We start from the raw sequence: 27046 nt of genomic DNA on the forward strand, positions 1-27046 counted from the left end.
TGTGTGTGTGTGTGTGTGTGTGTGTGTGTGTGTGTGTGTGTGTGTGTGTGCAAGTTTCCCCCATATCAGGTGTGTCATCCCATTGCCACAGAAGCGCACGGATGGAGGCAATTCATCCAGACTGCCCCTAGATGTGTGAATTTGCACAGTGAGTGGTAGTTCCTGTGAAATGCCCCCATGCCATTTTACAGAGGCAGAATAGCATGGGGGGACACAAGGGGGAGATGCTTATGTTCACTGCCCCCTCTCCTTTGGGATACAGGTGGGCTGTTCTCATTACTATGATGGATTTATTTTGCAATGGAACTGATTGCAATGGAATTGATTGTAATGCAATTTGGCTTGCATATTTCTCTTTCCTATTTTAATCACACTAGCAACGGCAATAAATGATCGAATAATAAACAATCCACCTTTTTATCTCTCTAAGCATACTCTTTGTGATTAAGACTAGGTGGATAAAGGATGCTAAGGGCTAACCAACCTGTGAACCTGGACACTTAGGTCAGCTTCAGACATAAGGGGGAACCTGAGGCAAACTCAGCTCAGCTTCACCTCCCATGATGTCTGAATGATCAGAATGACGGTTCCCGGACCCAACTGTGGTTCCAATTTTGCCCCCAAACCTAGGAATGAACCATTTGTTTGTAGCAAGTTCCACTCACCCAACTGAGGGTCTGTTCCCTGCAATGTGTCCGGATTCTAAATTAACTCCAAACTGGAGTTAAGCGAGGAAGCTTCCCTTAGGGATTCCATCCTATTGGCTAGTATGGGCTGCCCTTCCAGGGTTGGAGGAAGACCACGCAGCCAGTTCCACCCACTGGGAGCTGGACTGAAGTTTGGGGTGGGGTGGGGTGGGGTGGGGTGTGGAGGCAAACTGCAGGTCTGTTGGCCCCGCAGTTTGCCATTTTGTCTGAAACGGGCCTCTGATTTCCTTCCTGCTTTTCTGAAAACTAGGAAGACACAAGAACCAAGGAATTCAAATCATATAGCAGAGTGAATCTTGTAAGCAATTTCTGTGTGGAAGTATATCTTATTCTCTTGGGATTGTCCTCAAGGGGAAATCTATTTCACTTTGTAAATACTTAAAGATTTCCTAGCCTATAGATAGGTTCAATAATTATGTATATGTGGATTCCCAGAGAGAAAAATCCCAAAGCATTTAGTTTTGTTGATACTAAATCCTTATTCAAGGGCTCTCAGGGAAAACTCCTGAAATATTGGTTCCTTTAATTCAGATGTAAAACTGAAAGCTGGCTTTTAGTTCTGTCCATATCTCCCTTCATTTCTTCCTAGAGAAATCTACAGTTTAGGATATAGCATTTGACCAATGGTCCATAGAGCCTAGCTGCATATGCTTTTACTTAACGGCTATTCAGGATCTTGTGTATTGTATGTAGCTTCTGTGCTCCTGACATGAACTAAAATATATATTAGACCTGGCGATGACCTGCAGGAGGAATCAGACAAGTCCAGTAGGAAGATTAAAACTGTTTATTATGATAATCCTGCAAACTGAGCAAAGAGACACCTTTGAAAGTGGCGATTCTCTTATATTTAGCAAGGGGAGACCAACTGGCCCCCAACAGAGCATCCCTCCAGTGGCTGTTGCTGGGATCTACCTTATGTTTCTTCATAGATTGTGAGCCCTTTGGGGACAGGGAACCATCTTTATTTTATTTTTTTCTGTGTCAACCACTTTGAGAACTGTGTTTGAAGAGTGATATAGAGATACTTGTAGTAGTGGTGGTGGTGGTATGGTGATAGTGATATGGGGCAGGGCTGTAGCTCAGTAGTAGAGTATCTGCCTTTCATGCAGAAGATCCCAGGTTCAATCCTGGGCAGCATCTCTAGGTAGGGCTCAAGATTTAAAACTACTGTTTTAAGTTTTTTGTTATTTATTTTAACTAATGTTTTAACTTTTTGTTTGTTTGCTTCTTGTAAGCTGCCCATAGACATGAGTTTGGGGTGGTACAGAAGTGTGTTAAATAAAATAAAATAAAATAAAAGAGATGCTTGCTTGGAACCTTGGAGAAGCTGCTGCCAGTCAGAATGGACAATAGCAAGCTGGACCAATAGTCTGAATTGGTATGAGGCAGCTTCTGTGTTCCTGTGGTTATGAATATTTATATTTCACTTTTCAACAAAAAGCATTCTAATGTGATTCCACATAGCAAAAGGAATGAGAAGACACTTCCCGATGCTCGTTATCACTGTCTAAAAAGAACCTCAAGGGAGACAACTGCAACAGTTGCTGGAAACAAGGACAGTGTGCTGTAATGAATGGGATGGTTGCTCTCCCCCTGCTAAATGCATGAGGGTCACAACTTGGAAAGGTGCTTCTTTGCCCAGTTAGCACAGGAAGATGGGCCATTGCACACACTTTGCATTTGGAAAAATGCTGCATTTAATCTCTGGTATTGCCAGCGAAAAGGATCTCAAGGATTGGATCTGGGAGCGACACTGCCTGAGACCTTGGTGAGACATTGCCAGATGGACTAGACAGGGCTGCACAGCTTCAGCCCTCCTGCAGATGTTGCACTACAACTCCCATCAACCCTGACTATTGGCCACAGTGGCTAGGGATTATGGGAGTTGCAGCTCAAAGACAGCGGGAGGGCTGACATTGTGCAGCCTTGTATCTAGCCCAGCACCGGACTAGATGCATCAATGGCCTGATACAATGTAAGCCAACGTCTTGGGTCTATGAGGTCTTTCTCTGGGCTAAGATCCACTAACTGGTGCCTTCCAGAGGCAAAGCGAATTAGCGCTGTTTACCTTCTGGCCACCCAATTGCTCCTGCAGCTCATCTTTCTCTTAAGATATGACTGACAAGTGTAGAGGGTGACTCACTTTGATGACTCAGAATTTACATATATCATGGTTTGCTGCATTGGTAATGAATGGATCCATGAGTAATTGAAGTCTGAGTGAACAATTATGCCTCACAGGATGCCTTGAATATTTGATAACCATTCATTGGGAGATGATTCCAGCCTTTGATATCTTCTTACAGATTTTGTTCTTACAGGGGCCGCCCAATGTGTTGCTCTAGCCCTACCCTGCAGACACAAGTTCAGTTAATGCCATCTTTCAACACAGTTCAAGCTACTGTTCATGCAAGAGGGGGCTAAGGTCAGGTTCACACAAGTAGCAGAATCCCTGGACTATACCGCTTGAGAGGGAGGGAGCGGTGGGGGGGGGACCAATGGGTCCCTAACCCAAAGAAGCATGGCCTATGTGATTTCCCCCTGCCCCGGCCACCAATCTGTCCTTTGAGAGGAGAGTGCCCAGGTTCTTGCACAGCGACTAGCTGGCCTGTTGCCATGGCAACATAGTGTAGTCACATATATCTCCTCAGTGAAAAAGTGGAACAGAGAGGGAGACAATGAAATACAAAAATTATTGTAATTACCCCCGAAAGAGTTGCCTTAACTTGAAACACACACACATCCAGTTGTAAGTGAATGGATTGTTCATTGTGAGAAAAATCTATCAATAGGAACTGGAAGATATTTGAAATGGGCTTGTATTACGAGGAGATTCTGGAATGACATGTGTAGAAAATGGTGCATTGTTAAACACTATTTGTGATGCATGGCTGTTTTTCATTTCCTAGCACAACCCTCCTGCTTGCCTTTCCTGTTTCTGGCTCCAGTTGTTGGCCTGTGCTTCCTTTCAGACATTTTCATCTGGCCCAGTCAAGTCTTTTCACCTAACTATCCAAGGGGGGAACACAAAGTTCACTGACATGCTTTCAGTGGACTCCAAGTAATCAGCTTGGGAAATGAATCAGGTCTAAGGAAATATGCTTGGCATATTTGCCCCAATATAATTTATTGCACAACATGGGAAACTGGGTGAGGCCTCAGAATCCCACTGGTGAAAATATGATGTCTGTGACTTCTGAAGTCCTCATGTTAAACGTGGAGGCAGAGATTTGTCCAGAACAGCTATCACTCTCTGTGGAAGGTATTTGTGATGCATGTCCTGAGGAACGTGACATGGTCATTGCCACCAATGTTCATTTTTGCAAGTGTCAAAGAGATGATTTGATGCAGTGAAAATGTGGTGCGGGCTTGAAGACCTCAGGCTGTTGCCAATGGATCTGCTGGCCAGCTTTCTTTTGAGAGGCTTAGGGAGTTTCTTTTTCTATGTTGAAGTACACAGATGTGAAGTGCACATCTGGAATGCGTCAGCCTACATATAAGCAAAAGATCTCATATTTTCCTCTAGAGTATGTTCCCTTCTTGACACATAAGAAGCGGGTTATATGGTTACCTCCCACAAATCTTCATGAAGTAATGAAAGCAATCCCATGCATTCCCTGTGCAGAAGTGGACATAAATATCTAGAAATGACGTTTTAAAATTTTATTATGGTTCATAATTGCTGATCAGCACTTGGTATAGGGTCAAGCCAGATGATGATACATGGACGGCGTGTGAACAAAGGCTGGCATAGTGTGCAGTTTCAATGCACGTTTAAATGAAGCATTTGTACAATTTTGCAAGAACGTACTTGTGCCATCGTGCAAAACTCTGCAAACGGAATTGCAGGATGTACCGCCATTATTTCCAATGGCTGCCCTTCGTGCACCTCCATTTGCACAATTTTGCACACTCATGCAAGAACACTCCTGTACACTTGCACAAACACTTTGTTGAAATGCACACCAAAGTTGTGCAGGAGTATGTCAGGCACTCTCCTGATTTTTTTTAAAAAAAACTGTGGAGCAGTCATGGGTGATGGCTGGTTTCAGGTAGTAGGAAGCAGGGAGGAAATCTCTGCTCAACACTTCCCCTTACTCTTTTCCTGATCAAAATTGCCACTCCAAGCTGCTTTTCCAGGGGCAGGAAGAGAGAGAAAGATACATAACCCAATTTTGCCCAGGGGCTATTGTCTGCTTATCTTATATGCTCATGCTAAGCTTATCATCACAAAGACATGTAAAGTGCAATTCAACAACATTCTTTTCCCCCAGAAACCAGCAGGAGGCAAGCGTTCGACATTTCAGATTTCAAGGAGTCTTTCTGAGTCTCTTTTATTTCATCCCTCGTTATTTCCTCCCCCCCCCCATCATCAGCTCCACCCATTTAGTTTTGGCTCCGTTCATCAGAAAAGTTGGAGCAGATGGTGCAATGAAAGCTGCAGATCTATGAACATTGCAGATCTGAGGTTATATTACAAAACGTTTCTTTTGGAATAAACCACTTTTCCAGTGTCCTGCCCCCATGAGATTCTTTGCCCATATTAACAGAACTATGCAGATAAATCTCCACGCAGCTCACCAAAAGCATAACCCTAAATTAAGTTTGCAGCCCTATATTCAGAAGTCACTGGGGCAGAATAAATCAATTTGGCACCTAGTGAGAAAGTATTTATTAAGAAACTTGTGCACAGGATAGCTTTAAGTAGGGTGTTGCAAGAACATCTCTGGGTTGTATGTTGAAGCCTCCAGGACTTTGTGGAACAGTGGGAGACACTTGATTAAAGTTATCCTGTCTAAAGTTATACCCTAACCCTAACCCTAACCCTAACCCTAACTGGTTTGTAATCAAACTGGTTTGAATTTGAACCAGTTCAAATTTGGACCAGTTTATACATCGCTACCCCCCAGTGGTCACTATGAGACACTGAAGTTGAGAGCTGATGCTGCCAGGGTCCTAGCTCCAACAAATATAGTCCCTCCAATTATTCTCTCCCTCCCACTCATATTGTACCCCTGGAGTATCACATTGTAGTGTAGACATGTAATGTGTAATCCTGCCCCCTGCTCTGCAAAGGGCCTGCACATTCTGCATCCCAAAAGAACAGGCTTCCTTGCTCACTGCATCTCAGCCACCAATAAGCCGCTAGTCTCATGAGCTGCACTTTATCTCTGGAAGATGAACTGCCTACCTCAGCATTCATTTCCAAAAAAGAAATGGTCTCAGACTGGATTTCCTAATTGTCAGCAGGATCTTTTCCATCTCTGAAGTGTTAGAGTTTGACTCCCATAATGGACTGGGAACTCTCTCCCACTCTATCCTCAAACTAGGGCAAGTTTTTTGCTGGCCATCCTTCACTGGACCCAAAGAATGAGCAGCCTCTGTGGGACTGGGACAGTTGAAGCTGGTGCCCCACACTTCTCAACTTGGGTCACCTAGAGTGCCAAAAATCCACGGGTGAGGCCTGCCTGCTTGCAGTGAGACCAGGAATGGCTCTCCCTGCCTTAAGTCACTCTGGCCACGCTGCCAATGCAGCACGGGCATTTTTCAGCTCTAAACGGGGCCGCGTGGCCCTGTTTGGGACTGAAATAACACACCCCGTATCTGACATCAGACGTGGTGGGCGTGTCTGGGCCCACGCTCACGGCCCCTGATTGGTGGCAGCCCGGGCTCTTTGAATCCATTTGCCCAATGGTAGCTCCTCCCTGGGCAGTGAGGACATGGGCAATGTGGATATGGATTTTTGAAGACTGCAGAGCCCCGAGGCTCTGACTAATAAAAGAAAGTAAGAACTGGTATTTTATGGTCATGAGCAATACTAACAAAGACAGCATTTTTCCCCCAGTTCTTGCTATGCTCCTTTCTAGAATACCTTTTCTTCCACAGATTCCACCAGTATTGCTATTTTTCTATTTATTTTCTTTTTGCTCTTGTCAATGAATGGCCAGCTTCAACTTACACACACGGACAAAGGAACCATTTCTTCAGCGTCTACACAAAACCCAAGCTTTATGTAGCTTTCAGGAGTGGCAGAAGCAGCAGGGGGAAAAAGATCTTTCTTTAATTGAATCTAGCCAGAAAAGCAGAGAAAACAAATCTTCCTTTCCCAAACTAAATAACTCTCCGAACTGCTGCATTTAGAAACAAAACCAGTTTATTGAGTGGCACAGCTGTTCACTGTATGATCCTTTGTATTTGGGTGCTGGTAGATATTTATATCTAATTAGCTATCTTACACGCCATCAGGCAATCTGCATTTGGGGGGGGAAGAAAACTAAACTGTGCAGGGCTGCCAGAAAGCCACAATAGAAGTGGCTCAGGTTCAAGTCCTTGTTGTAGAGCAACAATTACATTAAATATTTGTGGACTTCCTCACTTTAGGTTAAGAGGCGAAGGAACATAAAATCTTTGTCAGGGATGTGCTGTCCCAAACTGGAGAATTTCCTCCAGGGGAAGGAAATCCCCCTAGGGGATGAAGCTATATTTAGAATCAGATGAACCAGTATTTCCCTTTGCTGTTGATCAGCTCACACACAGACTTTTTGTAAGGCACTGACTGCATGCAACAAAATACCCTTAAGAACATAGGAGGAGCCTCACAAGTGGGGCTGCTTGCATCCCCTGCTCAATTCCCTTCACCAGCTGGGTAGCCACTGAAAGCAAGGTCCTCTGGCCCTCCAAGCCCAGCAGGTGGGTTGCTGCTGGACACAAGTGGGGCACGTGCCACCTCGCCCATTGATCCCAACAGCTGGGTTGCCAGTGGGCGTGAGGCTTAGGGTCAGAAAATGCCCCTCCCTACTGTCTCCTGCTTCTTCCCAACAAGGCCAGGGATGGGGACATGAGAAGGGCTCCAGGGCACCCAGCCAAACAATGTGCCTCGTGTGAACAACGCCAATGCCCTAGGCTTGACTGGTGCATGAGCAAGATCATGGTACTACCAATAATGGGCTGGTCTGCATGAATCGTGAGCCTCAACATGCAAAGAGTGGCAGAGACACACCAAGAGCATACCTGCCCCAATGCCACTGGAGGACGGCCCAACACAAGGTCAGGGTGTCCTTCAATTGTGTGGAGTGGCTGTTCATCCAAATGTCCCCTAAATACTGACTCAAAAACCAATGTGTGTTCAGGGGGCATTTGGATGCCACAAGCAACTGAAGGATGCCCTGACACGTTAAGATGTCCTTCACTGACATCAGAGTGGGTGCTCTCTCTACACATTACCATCCTTTTTGAGTGTTGGGGCTATCATTTATGCAGTCTGGCCTGATGCAGTGTGGCCTTTCCCAAGATCAGTAGAAAGCAGGCTAAGGGAACCTAGCCCACTTTTTACTGATCGTCGGAACCACCGGGCTCACAAGTGAGCCCAGTGGTTCTAAGGCGGCCAGCTGGCCTAATTCCTCATTGATTCACACATTGGAATCAGCCAGGGTTTCAAGCTCAGATGTTTGCCAAGCTTGTATTCTGGTCTGTCCATGGCGTGGTTTGATGTGAGGCAAGTATTGCTCATTCTTGTTCCCCCACTCACCCATGGCTCATCATGATTCCTTAAGGACTCCTTGTTTCTTTGTTAAGGTCATGCTCTAACTACTCAACCCCGCAGCTCAGGTTGTGACACAATGTAATTGATTCACCTCTTGGAGCTGGAGGGGCTGTTTGTCTGACCCAGATTTTTGTAAGGTCAGGCAGTAGCTGTTCTCTTTGCTGTATCTGGCGGTGGGGCTGCCCTTTGCCATGATATGCAATGGGACTTGTTGACTGTCGCCAGCCTAGGAAAGGTCATTTGTGTTGTCAGTCTTGCTGCACCGCTGTGCTGATCGCCTCCCCTTGGCTTCTTCAAATGCACCAGTATTATCACCAGTGAAACGACCAGGATGGTACCTTCCTGCTCGCCCTTGAAGGCAAGTATTCATTCTGCAAAATCCACTTGCTCCCTGCTCTTTGACACGTCTCATGAATATCTGGGAAGCAATGATAAATTCAGCCCCAACGGTGTTAACATGGCAGCTGACCACTTTCCCCATATCTTTTTTTAAGATCAGCCCGGCTTGTCTTTCCCAAGAGCAAGGACCTGGTAGAAAAAGGAAAACAACTGTCACTGCCTTTTGTCTTCAGCTGCTGTCTTCCCTGGTTCAATATTTTGCCTCCTTTGCAATGTCATTAAAATCCTCAACACTGTTGAATATTTGCAGTGCTCTTAAGCAAACAGACGTGCAATGTCTTCTCGTTGGGAGCAGCATTTAGCATCAATTGGTTTCATGTACTGTCCCCATTGTTAACGGGGGCAAAGCATGGAATGGCATGATTGTCAGACAATACACATTGGGTCTAGTTAGTGAGGTTAAAAGCATCAAGAAAGCTGTTACAGAAAGTTGTAAAAAAGACGAATTGGTGAGAAATGAGCAATTGAATCAAAAATTGAAATGAGCAATGCAATGTATAAAAATAGTAATTGTCAAAACTGGCTAAAAATACATATGTTATGCAGTGGTCATCCCGACGCTTGTGTAAGAACTCCAAATCCTTGTAAATGGTCATCATCTAGGACAGGGATTCTCATTGTTGGGTCCCCAGATGTTATTGGACTTCAACCCCCATAATCCACAACCAAAGGTCACGGGGGCTGGAGATTATGTCCAGGGGCTGGGAGTTGAAGTTCAATAACATCTGGGGACCCAACATTGAGAATCCCTGTTCTAGGAAACTGAAAGTGGGGGGGGGAGTATTTATGCCACAGTATACGCCACTTCCAGCCTCAGAGACACGATGGCTCTCAGTACCAGTTGCAGGGGACAGCAGCAGGAGAGAAGGCATGCACATACCTCTTGCCTGTGAGCGCCCCAGAGGCAACTGGTGGGCCACTGTGTGAATCAGGATGCGGGACTAGATGGGCCTCCTTGGACCTGAACCAGCAGGGCTGAATTATGATGTCAGTGTCTTAGCCATTGACAGCACTTTCCTCCATGAATTTGTCTAAGCCCCTTTTAAAGCCATCCAAGCTAGGGGCCATCACCGCATCCTATGGCAGATAATTCCATAGATTCATTATGCACTTCCTCTTGTCGGTCCTAAATTTCCCAACCTTCAGTTTCATGGGATGGCTCCTGGTTCTAGTGTTGTGAGAGAGGGAGAAAAATGTCTCTGCATCCACTCTCTCCACTCCATGAATAATTTTATACACCTCTATCATGTCTCCCCTTAGTCGCCTCTTTTCCAGACTAAAAACCCTCACATACTGTAGCCTTGCATCATAAGGAAGGTGCTCCAGGCCCCTGATTGTCTTGGTCGCTCTCTTCCACACTTTCCCCAGTTCTACAATATCTTTCTTAAGATACAGTGACCAAAACAGTGGCCTGTAATCTGGTGGTTATAGGCCACCTCCAGCTTCAGAAACAGGATGTCTCTAAATAGCAATTGCAGGAGAGAAACAGCAGGAGAGAGGCCATGCCCTCACCTCTTGCTTGTGGGCTTCTCAGAGGCATCTGGTGGGCTACCATGGGAAACAGAAACACATAGGCCTAGGGCCTGATCCAGCATGGCTGTTCTTATGTCATACTGCCAGGGGCAAAAGGATGGTTATCCAGGCTGCAAGTGGGAGAAACCCAGGAGATCAAGCATAGGAGGTGGGGTGAGTGATGATGAAACCAAATGATGTTCGAAGTGAGTATGGGGTACCACCACTCTGACTTGGTTAGTCTTCTAATGACATACAAGGTGAATTCATAACAGAAGAACACTAAGGTTCATTATTAAAACCCACACAGGTTGGTTCTGTGTTTATATTCTGTGAGGATCTTTGATTACTTGCATCAAAAACCACATGTGAAAATGCCTTTCCCAGTTCAGAGTACCAGCTAGCCTATTTTCTCTGGAAAACTGGTCAAGGCCTTCTTCTTTCTGTCTTCTCTCCCTAGGGCTGTCTTGCACTTCAACAGACAGTTTTGAAGGCTTGTTTGTCTGGGTAGCAGCAATGCTGTGTTCGTCAAGCAGGTGTCACTATTTGCAGTCTTCCTCTTGCCAAAGAGGCTGTTCTCATGTGCAGGCAAAACTAGGCTAATGAAGCCAAGCCCAGCCTTGCCCGCTCATGATCATCTGTGGTGGAGGCAAGCACTTGCAGGCTCCCTCCCCTTCAAGTCCTTTCTCATGGGTCATGAGAAAGAGAGTCACTGCAGAGCACTGTTTACAACTGACCCCAAGTGATGCTGCCAATATGAACCTCTGCTCTGCTTTCTTCTGACAAAGAAAAGCCCAACCCATTGCAAAGGATGCACATTTGAAAATCCCTGGTTGTCTTTTTTCAAACTTAGTGGTGACAAAGAGCAAGAAGATAACCCTACAAATCTTGATTGTCTGTAAACTCACCCTGAGGCTGCTCCCCAAGAGATGTTCTCTTATCAGCTCTATTGCCATATTCACCATTCTTCTGGCTTGTTCTGCTCTCAAGATTTTATCCAACGTACAAAAGGAAAGCTGTTGAGAATCAACATAAAGTCCATTTCTTTGCAGAATCAAATCATGTTGCTCGCCTTTTCCTGCCCAATTCAGCAAGCAAAACTTAAAATATTCCTCAAACATGCCACTGATGTTTCTTATTTATATTCTTTCTCTCTCTTCCTCCCTTTCTCTGTATTTTCAAAAGAGTGAAAAGGAAGTAAATGTTTCTTTCCTTGAAGTGCAACAGCAGAGGTGGGTGTTAATTTAGATAGAGTTCACGAGCAAGCAATATAATACAGCTAGCATTTCAGTAAATAGAAAACTGCTCTGCATCTTGGGTAATGCAGTGCCGGCATTAAATAGATTGAACAGTTTGCTGAGAAGAGATCCAAACCACTTTGAAGAGGGTTGTTGCTCAATTGGCAATCATTGTGCAGGCAGTTTCCACTGATTTAGCATCTGGTAGTCAGTCAGAATTCATAATTCTGAATAACTGTGAAATGCCACTTGGCTATGCTGGTTTGTCCCACTTGACTGTATGTTTTTTTTTTCCTTGTTGGGGGCGGGGGGGAGATCAAGCATGTTGGAAGAAATCAGAAAATCTCATTAGGGGGAAATGCATTCCTCTTGTATTACTCCTCTAAACTACCGTCTTGATACACTCATTGTCGGCACTAGTTTGCTGCAGAAGAGACGCCTTTCATGAAAACTGCATCTTGGCTAACTTCCCTCCTGGGGCAAGTGGGCAGCCTTGGTGGAGGATTGATCGAAGTGGGGACTCTGGCAAGGGGAATGAGTCCAAGCACCCCTTTCCCCACCATGCCACACTCCCGGCTGGTGCTCCCAGTAACAGAGATGTGCAGATACTGTCATCAACAACACCCAGCATCCTCAGCCAAAGGCCATTGCAGCTGGGAACGGTGGGAATTGTCGTCAACGTCGGGGAACCCGGTTACAGGGAACTCTGCTCCAAGTTAGAGTGAAAAACAAACTCGCCAGCCCCAAGCAAGTGCTGCTGAACAGACTGCAAAATGCTGACTTCAGGCAGTGGGGAAAGGGAGAGGCTTGATTCAGGTTCATCGAGGAACAACATTTCTGAAAATGTTACAGGTTTGTTTGGGGCGGGTGGGGGTTGCAAGGGGACCAGGGGCAGCCAGGCTGGAACTTATCTTTCCTTTTTCCTTTCCCCATACAGAAAATGCCGAATCTTTGGTGGTGCTAGAAACATTGCTTTTATTCTGGCAGCCATTTAACTCCTATAATGCACTGGGGAATTACTTGATACTGAATCCCGGGTGACCAGAGCCCTATTTACCTGTTATGTTCAGCACTCATGCAATCTGTGTCCAGTGTACATCAGTGCAGATCTGTCATTCAGACCATTACTGTCATTCAGTGATATTGGACAGGGGCCTGGAGCACCTTCCTTAGGAGGCAAGGCTACAACACCTGGGGCTATTTAGTTTAGAAAAGAGACAACTGCAGGGAGACATGATAGAGGTCTATAAAATCATGCATGGTGTGGAGAAAGTGAAATTCTTCTCCCTCTCACATAATACTAGAACCAGGGGTCATCCCATGAAATTGATTGCTGGGAAATCTAGGACCAGCAAACAGAGGTACTTTTTCACACAACGCACAATCAACCTGTGGAATTCTCTACCACAAGACGTGGTGACAGACAACAACCTTGATGGCTTTAAGAGGGGTTTCGATAATGTCATGGAGGAGAGGTCTATCAACAGCTACTAGTTGAAGGGCTCTATGGAATTTATTGCCATAGGATGTGCTGATAGCCACCAGCTTGGATGGCTTTAAAAGTGGCTTAGACAAATTCACAGAGGACAGGTCTATTAATGGCTACTAGAGTGGTGGCTGTGGGCCTCCTCCAGCCTCGAAGGCAGGATGCCTCTGAGTACCAGTTGCAGGGGAGTCACAGCAGGAGAGAGGGCATGCCCTCAACTCTTGCCTGTAGGCTTCTAGTGGCATTTTGTGGGCCACTGTGAGAAACAGGATGCTGGACTAGATGGGCCTTGGGCCTGATCCAGCAGGGTTCTTCTTATGTTCTAACACAGGCACAGCAGTAAACTTCCTGTATGTAACCTGCATTTCAGGGGACCTGTATCCAAGTTCAGTTTTAAAGCAAATACAGGGACAGTCATTCACTCATGCATGCACGCACACACACACACACGCACACACAAACACACATGCATCTGAACACATCTGAACACAGGCACTACATAATGAGGCTGTTCACACAGGGATATGTGAATCGTGAGGAGGGTGGGGGGGAAGGCACGATCCAGATTACCTCCCCCACCATGATCCCCTTTGATATTTTTGGTGCACTGATTAGGTGGGAATTAGCAACAAATCACACAAACTGTCTTTCATAATGAAGGGAATGCAGCCGTGATGCATACAAATGCACTCATGCACAAAGGTCTTCCCCCTTTCCGTGATTGTTTTGTGTTGAAAGAAGAAATGAGAAAAAGGTTTTATAAAGACCAAAAAGCATTCATTGCATTTCATCTCAGCAGTGAGATTAAAAAGTATATATTCATAAGGAGCTGATTATGTTGAGACTCTTCTTCAGGAGGTTCAGAGGATGGATTTGTTTGTTGCTGTATGTTCATCCGTCACATATAAGGGCTGCTGAATGAAGCCTCTTCAAACGAGCTCTGATGTGCCTTTTTTCTGGATGAGGTGGCTTGAGCAGTGTCTGTAGTTGATGAAATATTTTACAAGCTTTCCTTGTCTTTTGTGAACCCCAAGCATTTTGTGCATTTGCTAGATTGGGAACTTCAAAAGCTAAGCTAAGGGGGGGGGGGCTTAAAGGGCGTTCTCCTCATTCTCCCTGACCTGTGGAAGGAAGAAGCAGACTGTGAATATTTCAAAAGATGTCACAAATCTTCATGCACTCATCAGAAGATCAATGGCTTACAGGGGACAGGATTAGCAAAGATGTGTCTGCACACACTGTCCATTTTCTATCTTGAGCATGTCATGCAGATACGTGTGAATGTGGCCTATGAAACAACTGGATTTGAAACCTATGGAAGCATAGAAACTATGAAAACTAAAGGCATGATAATTATATAAGAACGATATCCATGCATATACTTTTTAAATTGTTTTGTAAATATTTTCTTTCTTCCTTTTTTTTTGCCCCCTGAATTTTTTTCCAGTTGCCCGTTATCTTCAAATAATGAAAATAGCCAATGACCATTGTTGTATGATTCAGAGGAATCATCCATGATGCATGATGTTTATGCAGTATTCGTATTTCTGATTTCCTGGTATTTTGTTAGCTCCTGACATATTCCACAGCTTAGTGTATTATTCATAAATAGTTGGGAGGGCAGCACCTATGAGCTTTAGTCAAAATTACCTATCTGGAAGAGGGCTGGATGGTGTCTATGCAGATTTCCCATCAGAACATAGTGCTTTGCTCCCAAGGTTACCCACATCTGCTTTCAGTTACACTTATGTAAACCCAAATAGAATTTGCTGACTAAACTGGAGTTTCTCCAGATGTGCCACAGCAGAGGGGAGAACAGCGACACACCTCTCTCTCTCTCTCTGTCTCTCTCATTCTCTGGTTCGAGGCCACTGATGTAGCAACATCTCATTTCTGCCATGAATTTCCCACTCCCCATGTAATTGCTACCTTTCCCCTAGTTTGCAGCTAGATCTCCCGCTGGGTTCTTTTGTGAGTGTTGATCAAGTAAAGAGAACCACGAGGTTCATTTTGCAGTTTCTTCTTCTTTTTGTTTCTGTTGCTAATAGGTATTGTGATGCTCATTACCGCTGCTCAGATTTTCTAATGGCATTTAAAATACCTTTTCTTGGAGAAAAGAAAATAACAGCCATGTCAACCCACAGAACAATCAACAGGTTATTTACCTGCATTGGTATATATAGTTTGTTTTCTGCTGCCTTCAAGTTTTCAATAAGCATAGTCTCTCTGCACAGGAAACAGCTGCAGCTGCAAAGTGGTAAAGTCTCTTAAAAAGAAATTCTGAATTCCCTTTTCCCAAATCCTTACTGGATTTTTCCTGGGAAGGCTCCTATGAACAGCTGGAATTCCTCCCAAAGCACAGTAAAAGAGCTTTAACTAGAACATGTCACTGTTAGTCATTTCTAAAAGTTCCCCAGTTGCTCAGTAACTCCTTCCTTCCTTGATTAATCAATGCATTCTCGTCTCTGGCTGCTGAAAACCCATGGATGGTGCACCAGAGTGTTCTCCTATTCGGATTTCGGTGGCCAAAGGCCTTGCTCACACAAATGGCCTCTGGTCTCCATATGTTGACTGGCTCTGTGCATGACAGAGAATCAGGAGTCAGGGATGAGAAAAGATCAGGAACCGGGATCAAGAGAAAAGCTAAGATTCAGAGCTGAAGCCGGAGGTCGAGGTCAAGCAGACAACCAGGAATAATAGGCTTGCCCTACTAATACCAAGAAGACCTGGGTCCTAGTATTCAGGCCAAGACTGAATCCAAACAGGAGGTTTTTCTCTCTTTCCTGTTCTGGAAGGACCAAATGGACAGCCTGGTGGAGTGGCTAGGGCCATAGCAGAGGCTGAAAGCCTTGACAAGGTGGAGGCGACCCAGCCGTTTGCCCCATGGGGCGGCTGCTGAATACAAAGCCTCTGCCTCTCAGCCTCAGCAAGTCTCAGGGGACAAGTTCAGACATGAGGCCTCAGGAGGAGCTCGTGTCATCAGGGTGCATGAATGCTCTTTGGTTCCAGCTGCGTTGGGGCCAGAGCCGGCTCGACTGTGGCATGAGGGCAGTGAGAGAGTGCTGTCGCCACAGCGGTGAGGATGCTGCCACCACTAGGAGAGGGAGCAGGCTGCAGTGTGTGTGTGTGGGAGGGGGTGCCCATGAGGCATGAGCCGCATATGTCTCACTATGCCCGTCAACGCACAACTCTTGAACTGTACATGCATACAGTTATGCACACATTATGTTCAATGCATTTGCCACAATATATATGACCTGCACACCACATTTGAGGGTCTCAGTCCCCACATTGGTTATTAACATGAAGACATGCACAGCCATCCCCACAAAAATGTGTACATGTGCAAATAGCCCTATAGTCACCAACGATGCTCAAAATCCAAGGGGAAAGGTATGGGCTGCTTTAATTAAATCCATATGTCCCACCTTAGTTTCAGCCAAATCATGCCCCTTATTTGTTTTATTTTATTTATTTATTCGATTTTTATACTGCCCTTCTAAAGTGGCTCAGGGCGGTTTACAATTAAAACAAAACCAATAAAACCAATAACAGTTAAAACAGAAATATAAACAATATAAAACATCAATTAACAATTAAAACATCATAAAAAACAATTAAACAACCAGAACAATTAAAAACCCTGGAAACCAGGTTATAGCATTAAAACAATTAAAACTAATTTAAAAACCCTGGAAGGCCAAGCCAAACAGATAGGTTTTAAGGGCTCTCCTGAAGGTCAATAAAGAATTCAGATTGCGCATTTCTGCAATCACCTTCTCACCTTCTAAAAATCATACTTATGGGAGACATAGTTCCATAGCAGCATGGATTCATGGAGTTCATTTGTAACACCAGCATGAATGTGTGTGTGTGTGTGTGTGTGTGTATGATTTAATTGAGGTTTGATTGCTTTCAACACATAGTGAGAAGCAAAATGCCTCTTTAGAGCCCGGACTAAAAGAATTCTGGCAGGCCCTGCACCCTTGAGAAAAATCAGCAATTCCAAGTGGTGCTCACAGTCTCCTTGCTGATTAATCTTATTAAAAAAGAGAAGAGAAAGAAAGGTTAGTTAGATTCCAAATGCCCCAGACACAGAGGTCTAGTCAATAGAGTTAGCATTCCAGCGGCAGCCTCTTGCACCACTGAAAGATTCCACAGAAATCCACTCAACAAAGTTCCTTATGCTTAACTTATTGTTTATTCTGGAGGAGAGGTTTTGTATGGAGAAAGACCCAAGCTCCTGTTGGGTATAAGGGCAATGTGATAATTGGCCAGGTCATTTTTATAGGAATTATGAAACCAACAAAGAATTAAGTGCCAAAAAAACTAGTCTAGAGTTTTAACCTTAGGAAAGACGTACAGTTGCATCTACAACTGGCGCAGAGAAAAATGGCGGCCACATTCCTGTTGGACCCCTGCCCTGCACTCTCCTGCCTCGCCTCCAATACCTGGGACTGGGTAGGTGCCAGGAGAAAGATCACACAATGCCCTCAGCCTCACCTCTTCATTGGTCTGGCATGCAATGCTTTTATACATTCTGGTGCCATGTTGTGACTCCCAGCCTGTTCCTGAGTTTGGTTCCCATTTGACATGGCTTGACCCCTGGTATGACCTTGACTGCTGGCTTCTGGTTTGACTCCCTGACCTGATGGATCCTTGGTTCTGACCCCTTGTTCACTGGGACCCTTGCCTCCTGCCTAAGCCTTCTGATTGCTGGTGGACATATCCAGCTGAGACCTGACAACTGGTGTGTACTTCAATCTTGACTTCTGCCTCAACCCTCCAGATGTTCGCCATCTACTCAACCCTCTGAGTTCCAGACTCTCTCAGACCTGGCCTCTGGACTTTCAGGTACCACTGCCCATGGCCCAGGCGTCCTGACCCATAGGCAGCACCAGAGTTGGTCAAAGGAAGTGACACTCCCATACAAGTAGCTCACACCTCTGTTACCTCCTCCATAGATGTCCCTGTGTAGCAACCTGAAGGAAAGTCACTATTCAAATTCTCAGAGCACTTTTTATTGTTATCAATCTATCTATCAAAGCTGGTCATCTGGTAGCAAGCATGAATTGTCCCCTTAACTAAGTAGGGTCTGCCTGGTTTTGCATTTGGATGGGAGACTACATGTGAATGCTGTAAGATATTCCCCCTTTAAAGATAGGGACATAGGTCAATGGAAGAACATCTGCATACTTGCCTACAGAAGACCCCAGTTCAATCCCTGGCAGCATCTTCAGGTAGGCCTGGGAAAGACTCTCATCTGGAACCTAAGGAAACTCCTGCCAGTCTGTTTGGACAATACTGAGCTAGAGGAACCCAATGGTCTGATTCGGTAGAAGGCAGACCATTCCTAGCTTCCCTTTATGGGCCTGCTTTAATTTATGATGGAACATTCATGTGAAATACACCACCACTGTTCTTCTGTCAAAACCCCAAAGATATAGGACACTGATCTTTCTTCCCTGATGTGCATTTTGCTTCTTCTGTGCCACCCAATATGTGTCTCAAGGCCTTTAGGAAGCAGGCGCTGAAGAAAAGGGATGCCTTGGGAGATTGTTTGGGAAGACATCTCACAATACTCCAACGTATAAGGATGAGGGGACAAGGCCTAGGAAGTTGGAAATGACACTTGCGGCCGCCCTTTCCTAACATCAGACTGACAGCATCTGATAGCTAATAACGGATATTTGGAGACAAAAAACATCCATTAAAGCCTGAAAGTAGTGGTTGCCACCCAAACACTTCTACGCTACAGCTTTCCATTCTGACAACTTGAATGTCTGATGGCTGCAGATTGATTGGAGTCCAGTGAAAGAGCATGCGATATTTTCCAGGGGGTAAAAGTGCCCTGTTTTCAAAGAATACAGTCACAGAGGTGGCGGTGTTACTATAACTGGTATAGGAATACAGTAATGGGCGGGGGAGCGGGGAGATGCTTGATGTGTGCCTGCCATCATGGCAGAAGACGCCAGCAACTCCTAGACTGGCAATTCTTCAGATCTTTCACCAAACACCCGAAGGGCTCATTCTCACCACCATAGGAGGGTGGGCTGGAGGGAAGGCGTGCTCCTACCTCATGCTTCCCAGATGATCAGAGCCTCCTTGGGGCTCTGCTGCCCTTGCACCCCCACAAACACTGAGGTTGCTGAAATTGGGAGCTGGGGCCTCTACGTATCCCACAAGGCATTGCACGAGCAGCAGAGAGGAAGCCCTCAGTATGGCAGCGGCTCTGCTCTGCTTGGCCCTGCAGCCCTGGAAACACATGTGACCTCTACTTCTGGTCTTTGTGACACTGTGCCAAGATTGGGCATGCTGTACACACCCACCAATCTCGGCATATCCCACTTACTTGTGGCACCGGACCAGACATTTGTCCCTCACTTCCAATCTACTGATCAAATACTGATCAAGGATCAATATTACTAATAAAATGGCAATCTGCATATTGATTCCTGATCTTTTGGATATAGCCATGTCATGTGGGAACCTGGCCTGTATGTTATCATGCTGTTCATGTTCACTGCAACTGGTTAAAACCTTTGTGGGTAACCAATAAACGATACTGACTGGCCACAAATATATGAAGACATGAACAAATACGCCCTTTCCTCCCAATACATAACTCACCCTTCATGAAAAATTGCTACCATTGCTACTTGCAGTGAAGAAAACAAAACATGATAGATACAGTAGATGGTCACTTGGTCCAATCGATTTGCTAGCGAAACATTCAAGCATCACATTTACAGTCCAGTTAGAGGGAAACAGAGGTTTTAGTGGACAGCCTTAATTTAAGCTATTCTGTATCTTATTTTCTATATATTGCTGCTGGCAAACATTATGTTTTCTTAAGCACAGGGAGGCTCTGCAGCTGAGGGCAGTATATAGGTATCGTGAGGTGAAGTTGTTGCCATGGGTAACCATGTCTTCTCTGTAGCATCTTTGACCTTAAATACCTCCTCCTAATGATGTCCCTGATACCAGGAATCTTTGCATCTGATTTCAAGGGATTTGACAGTGCAGAGATGCAACGGGTGGTGACAAGCAGACTTTGCAATGAATGGATTCCAGAACTCCATGGCTCAGAAAAAACCCTAGAATAACTCCTGCATTAAAACATGACCTGCTCCGCAATCCACATGAAACTTGAATAATGCAAGGAGGTGTATGGTGACCTGCAGTCCGAGTATTTTTCATTCTCTCCCCTGAAAACTGACAATAGTCAAAATCTGCATTCAAAACTTCCCGAGAACTTTTCTGGGTAAGTTCAAAGATTATTCTCTGGATGAGTGCAAGCAAAATGTTCAGTAACAGATGTTTATTAGCACAGCAAACATGCCTGTGCTCACCCTTTTCTGTTCTGGCAAGGTGAAAGCTAATATCATTGGAATGGAACTGGATGATATGTTCTTTCCCTGATGTAGACAATGAGAAATGAGGAAGTGCATTTTCAGCACTGGCAACTGGAAAAACAACCATGAGCAAAGTGAAAGTTATTGCTTAACCAGATCAGGCACCCGAGTGTGACATTTCTTCAAGCTACCTGAAAAACTTGGCTGCTATTTAAGCTGTCATCTCGTACAATGACCAGGTAATGAAGCATAATTGTGTATACCTTTTAGAGCAAAGCAAAAGAAGCTTTTCTGGTGTCATAGCAATATCTGCTGTGTCTATAGAGCCATTTACATTTCTGGCAGCAAAGAAACAGCTCAAAAAAACAGGTCACTGAGGGTGCCCTTGCTGCCACAGCAAAACCTTGGATCAGGGTAAAACAAGCATATCACTTCTGAAGCAGCCACGAGATCATGCACAGATTAGGAATGCAGTTAGCTTTCTCCCTGGCCAGTCCGCCTTCCTAGAATGACAAATGTTGCAGAGTGCCCCCCACCTCCGAGAGGAGGGCTTCTGTCGATCTCTCTAGCCCAGTGTTCTTCATAGTAAGGCCCCGGGAGCCAGTGGTGGCCCTAATCAAACCCAAGTGTGGCTCCCTGACTCATTGCTTATTGGGCCTATGGGAGGCTTTGGCCAAAGCGGAGTACTCCAATAGGAGGTGACCATCCCCACTGTGCAGTACTGCACTGACCTCAGCGCCAGGGGGCTGCTTTAAGGGAAACAGAGCCTCAGCTCCTAGCTCCCATATGGCCACCCTCCCCTCCTTCTACCTTGATGTTTGGGTTCACATGGCCACCAATCAGGAGAGCATGGCTGCTTTCCAACCCTGTTTAGGGTCATGTGAACAACCCAAATGTGTGGTTTGTGCCATCAGAGCTCACAGATCACAAATATCTGCAACAAATTAGCTGTCTGCTTCTGTCACAAAACCAAGCCATGTAACCAGTGAATCCTTAATTCTACTCTTTGAGGAGATACAATTTCTCTGCCTACCTTTTACAATTTGTCACCAAACCTGCCAGCCTCATCCTAGACATCCAATGTTACCTTCAAAGGAATTTTTTGGTACCTTTCAGCATCGCTTTGGGGTTCTTTTGCTTGCTTGTGTTTTCATCTGAATAGTCAATCATCTAAGCAGTCCCATGGACTACTTTGTTCTGTCATGTTACCACAGCTGTACGTGGTCTTCTCCATGGATTTATTTCATTGTGGTTTAGAAAATGAGGGAATACAGAGCGAATAAAGTGTCAGAATGTGAAGTTAAAAGATGAAGGAACTGGGGAACGGCAGCAACAATGATGGTTAAGTCAGGAAATTGATTTTAAAATGTATTTGCAAATGCATGGACAGGTGAGCTAGAAGATTTTTGATGATTGATTACCTTCAGGCTCAGATGTAGGATACCTCCAAATACCAGTTGCTGGGGAGCTGGCAAGAGAGGGATTATGCCCTCACCTCTTGCCTGTGGGCTTCCCAGAGGCAACTGGTGGGAAACAGGATGTTGGACCAGATAGGCCTTGGGCCTGATCCAGCAGGGCTCTTCTTATGACTGAGGAAGCTCCCAACATATCCCCTCAGCCTCCTAATGCATGCTCTTCTTTAGTCAGGATGTCAGTCGCTGCAAGTATGCAAAGTATTATTTAAGCCTCTGTTTCATCCTAGCTTCACCAAGTCGATTCTGCATTGATTGAGGGGGAATTTTACTGCTGTATTCACTTTCCATGCTCTTTTTACAATACAGCAGAGAAGGGATAATATTTCCTGCAACATGAAAATGTCTTCAGTCCCATATCTTTGCATAAATACAGTAAGCTGAACATTAAAGCTTGGAGTGAATGGAACTGAACTTTCCAGACTCCAAACACCTGAAAATTAGGATGGCATTTATGAATGGCATCAATGGTATAGCAACATAAAAAACGTCACAGACTGTAAGACACAGATGAAGAGATGTGTACGTGGCTTGGGAAACTTTCAGCTTCTCCTGATCTTTTCAACATTGACTAGCACTGGTCAAAGCAACAGAGTGAATATCATTTTGATGTTTATCGATGTTTATGGGAGGGATGGCCAGGGTCAATCCCTCCTGTATTCTACCAAAGAAAACCACAGGGCTCTGTGGGCGCCAGGAGTTGACACCGACTTGACAACACACTTTACTGAGGATTTAAAAACTCTGAGCGAAGAAAAATTAAATCCCTAATGCTGACTACTCTTGAATAGTTCTGATATGCAGTAGGTTGCCTGTGGAAGAGATTTCATTGTGCTGCTTTTCAATGTCTTAGTGGGAGCGAACTCTTGATATGATACAGTCCAGGTTAATAAAAGTCATTTATTAGCTACTAAACAACAATATTGATTTTTTCCTTACAGAAAACACCCACCAGACTTAACCTTTTACAGTTTGAGAACTATAGTGCCTTGTTGTCGGGAACAGTTAATGCTTTCTTAATGTTCTTTCCTGAATGGTCTAATCAGGGATGTGTGACCTACACATATACAGCACTTAAGAAATTTCACCAGTCTTATCAAACCTCTTTAAACTTCCCTTGCTGTCCTCCACTGGATTTCACTTTTTGCCCAACTAGAAATCTTCATATTCATAAGTGAAAGTAGCTGGCAACCAAGTAACACATGTGCACCCACCTGTGTACACAGACACACACAACATTTTGTATTTTTAAAAAATACTATACCCTGTACAATTTCATTTTTCAATTTCCCTCAATCAGCTTTTGGTTTTTTAAAATGCTTTGTGATGTTTGAGTTACTCTTCATGCTGAAGGTGCAGTCCTATAAAATAAGACACCTTCCGTTCACAGAAAGGGTTGCTTTACACTTCGAGGCAGGGCAATGTGTGAGAACAATGAACTGCATTCTGTGAGAACAGGAGACAGTGAACTGCTCCTTTTGTGATGTAACGTTTTCAATAACTTAATTGTTGTGAGCTGTTTTGAAGGCTGCACTGTAGACCTACAGCATCCAAACATTAACAAGCCAACAAAGGTCTAGGGGAGGAGAGCTGGTCTAGTGGTTGCACATATACATTCCCCCCTTTACTAAGCAGGGTCTGCCCTGGTTTGCATTTGAATGGGAGACTACATGTGTGAGCACTTCAAGATATTCCCTCAGGCGATAGAGCCACTATGGGAAGAGCACCTGCATGCATGCATGCAGAAGGTTCCAAGTCCCCGTCCCCCCTGGCATCTCCAGATAAGGCTGAGAGAGACTCAGTAGACAATACTGAGCTAGACAGACCAAGGGTCTGGCCCAGCATAAGGCAGCTACCTATGTTCATATGCTGCTGCTTCCAAAAGGCCATAGGAATGCATGGAATTTCTGGATTGCTGTTGGCCATGTGGAAACTCAATGCATTCCATGGTCCTTTGGTATTCCATGGTCAGGAACCAGTGGGCATTCCCTGTCATTCATGATAGTACATTATTTTATTTAGATTTAGACATTCCCTAAAGGATCTGCTTTGCATGCAGAAGGTCCCAGGTTCCTTTCTGGCAGTATCTCTAAGCTGTCATCATCATCATCCAAGACAGGACTGAGGGAGATTCCTGCCTGCAACCTTGAAGAAGCCACTGCCAGTCTGTGTAGACAATACTGAGCTAGACAGACCAACGGTCTGAGTCAGTAGAAGGTAGCTTCTTGTGTTCCTATATTCCTAAATATATATTTTTTCTGAATGCAGAAGAGTTTGTGCTACCTCTTGTGCAAATGGAAACATGAGAATGGGGGCAGAGCTTTCCAGTTATAGCACTATGCAAATTCTTGAGGAACAGTCTGACAGATATTGCTCTTCAGCTCACTATTCTGTCCTGGGCTGTGGCGGCCCACAGAGAGTACCTGAAAGGCTTGTTAGGAATTGCACAAGGGAGTAGGACCATGGATAGCTCACTGTGAAGCTAGGTAGATTCAGGCTGGCTACAAGGCAACTGAGAACAGCATGCTAGGGTGTCCCTATGGAGCCAACTCTGAGGGCTTAAGTAGTTTGTGGGCAGGGTTAGGGTTTCCCTCTGAAGACACTAATTATGTTTAAAAGGGCATAAATATATTTTTCAAGAGCTGGCTCCAGTGGAGAAGCAGAGTCTCTGGCTGCTGGAGAGGTGCTATAGTAACAGGGAGGTACCTCCACCATTTCCAAGAATTCTGAGCAGCCATCCTGGGTGTGGGACAGGTCTACCTTCTCAAGCCTAGCAGGTGGAGGCATCACTAGTTCCTGGGCCTCTCCTCCAATGGGAATCTCTGGCAGGATATTAACATCTGAAGCTCTTCTGGGAATGACTGTAGCATCTTGCCTTCCTCATCCTCTCTGTCCTCAGATGACTCCTCTGGTAGTAGGGGATCTGATTCCTAGTCCAGAAGAGTCACAGTTCTTTAGATCTAAGCCCACTATTGCTGTTGTAAGTTGCCTTGGTCAATGATGAGCCTTACCTACTATTGGTGATAATTCATCATCATTAACTGCCACTGAGTTTTAGGGTAACCAGCATAGCTGGTGGTGAAGTTTTGTATGAAAAGGGCGGGGGAGAAATGATGACACATTTTCAACTTCCTTTCATGCAGCCCTCAGCAAGCTGTATCAGGATTGATGCCTCCACTTTTAGACTCTTTAATGTTTTAATCATCACTTCCTTATCGGAACACTTAAGGGTTCCTTGCTGCCAGTCCTGACAAATATGGTTCCTTGAGGCAGTCTCTGCAGCTCTCCAGTCTTAAACATTCAGACACAGCAAGAAGCCACCAAGACAGAGAGTGAAAGCCATTTTTCATTGACAGAACAGAAATAACAGACTGTGCTGGCTTGTCACTTTCTCTCCCACTTATGAATCTGCATGCAGGAGATTAATCTTGGAGGAGTAATTGGTTAAAACGCCTCTCTTTGGTGCTACCTATACCAGTGATGGTGCTTAAGAGTGGGCTGGTTTAAATTCTCCTGATGTGTTTGATGCTCCATGGGAAGTAGGTTGCTACTGCATGTTTTAATGCACATTAAACAAAATGGAAAACTGAGGCAACATCACAAGAAAGTTTACTCCTACATGAATTATCTTTTCTACTCTCTTACTTAGTTCACATGATTGGAAATTTCAGGAGCTGAGTGCACTCCCGATTGTTGACTGTGTGTGACCAAACCAAATTCAGCCCAACTACCAGGTGCTTGAAGTACTACTCTCCTATTTTGCTGTCCTGGGCAGGTAGCCCACAGGTAAGAGTTATTTGAGAGTGTCAACAGGCATGTGGATAAAGGTGATCTTTGACATAGTATGCTTTGACTTCCAGAAAGCTTTTGATAAAGTTCCCCACCAAAGCCTCTTGAGCAAACTGAGCAGTCATGGGATAAGGGGACAGGTTCATGTGTGGATCGGTAACTGGTTGAAGGACAGGAAAAAGAGGGTAGGAATACATGGACAGTTTTCACAATGGAGGGAAGTAGGAGGTGGGGTCCCCCAGGGATCAGTACTTAGACCAGTGCTCTTTAATTTGTTCATAAATTATTCATAATGCCTTTAATGCCTTTATACAAATTTATGGTGCAGCCACATCTAAAGTACTGCATACAGTTTTGGTCACAGTATCGTAAGAAGGATATTGTAGAACTAGAAAAGGTGCAGAAGAGGGCAAACAAGATGATCAGAGGCCTGGAGCACCTTCCTTATGAGGCAAGGCTACAGCAAATAGGGCTCTTTTACTTTGGAAAAGAGGCAACTAAGGGGAGAAACAATCCAGGTCTATAAAATTATGCATGGAGTGGAGAGGGTGGACAGAGAGAAATTTTTCTCCCTCTCTCACAACGCTAGAACCAGGGGTCATCCCATGAAACTGAAGGTCAGGAAATTGAGGACTGACAAGCAGAAGTACTTTTTCACACAGTGCATAATTAATCTGTGGAAATCTTTGCCATGGGATGTGGTGGTGGCCACTAGTTTGGATGGCTTTAAAAGGGGTTTAGAGAGACTCATGGTGGACAGGTCTATCAATGGCTACTAGTCTGGTGGCTGTGGGCCACCTCCAGCCTCAGAGGCATGATGCCTCTCAATACCAGTTTCAGGGGAGCAAGAGAAGGAGAGTAGGCATGCACATACCTCTTGCCTGTGGGCTCCCCAGAGGCATCTGGTGGGCCACTGTGTGAAACAGGATGCTGGACTAGATGGGCCTTCTTGGGCCTGATCCAGCAGGGCTGTTCTTATGTACAGGGTTATCAAGCTGCATAGAAATAGAGAAAAGAAATATTCTCCTCTGCAAGGTGATCTCAGCAGCAAGTTATTTTTGATGGGATGTCTCATTAACTAAAAGTTTTTTGCCTAATTAATCGAAAAATTGGCTGTGCTGGAGGCAAAATAGTTTTGGACTGAACATGAAATGCAAATTCAGCCTGTTTCCTCTTCTCTTTGGGGACTCTGAAATTTTAAACAACTCTGAAATTTCTTTAGATGTCTTTAAGTGTAGTTTGGTAACATTATTAATAGAGTGTCTCTAATTACAGGATGCTTTTCATATAATTATGGAAATGTTACTGGTGCACGATATTAAGTTCTAAACAGTTTAAAAATAAATAAATTCCTGTTTGTGCACTGGTGTGAAATAGTCTCTAATATAACTTAGATGCAAAAGCTGGACATTATGGACTCTATGGATACAAAAGCTGGACTTTGGAGAAGAAGGATAGAGAAAGGATTGACGCTTCTGGAGAAGACTTTTGAGGAGACCATGGACAGCCAGGAAAACAAACAAATGGATCACAGAACAAATC

At 44.7% G+C, this 27046-nt stretch overlaps 1 long non-coding RNA gene across 1 annotated transcript in view; it reads right to left on the reverse strand.

Annotated features, from left to right (window-relative positions):
* Positions 1-13650: 13650 nt before the first annotated feature.
* LOC128335726 (uncharacterized) overlaps positions 13651-27046 on the reverse strand; it is a 58232-nt gene continuing 44836 nt past the window's right edge. Inside the window, exons 2-3 of the long non-coding RNA XR_008311703.1 lie at positions 15054-15135; positions 13651-14009 (exon numbers count right to left, since the gene is read on the reverse strand). This is a non-coding gene — a long non-coding RNA (uncharacterized LOC128335726). The remainder of the gene's footprint in view (positions 14010-15053; positions 15136-27046) is intronic.

The sequence above is a fragment of the Hemicordylus capensis genome, chromosome 11 (genome assembly GCF_027244095.1).
Source record: "Hemicordylus capensis ecotype Gifberg chromosome 11, rHemCap1.1.pri, whole genome shotgun sequence".
NCBI lineage: Eukaryota > Metazoa > Chordata > Lepidosauria > Squamata > Cordylidae > Hemicordylus > Hemicordylus capensis.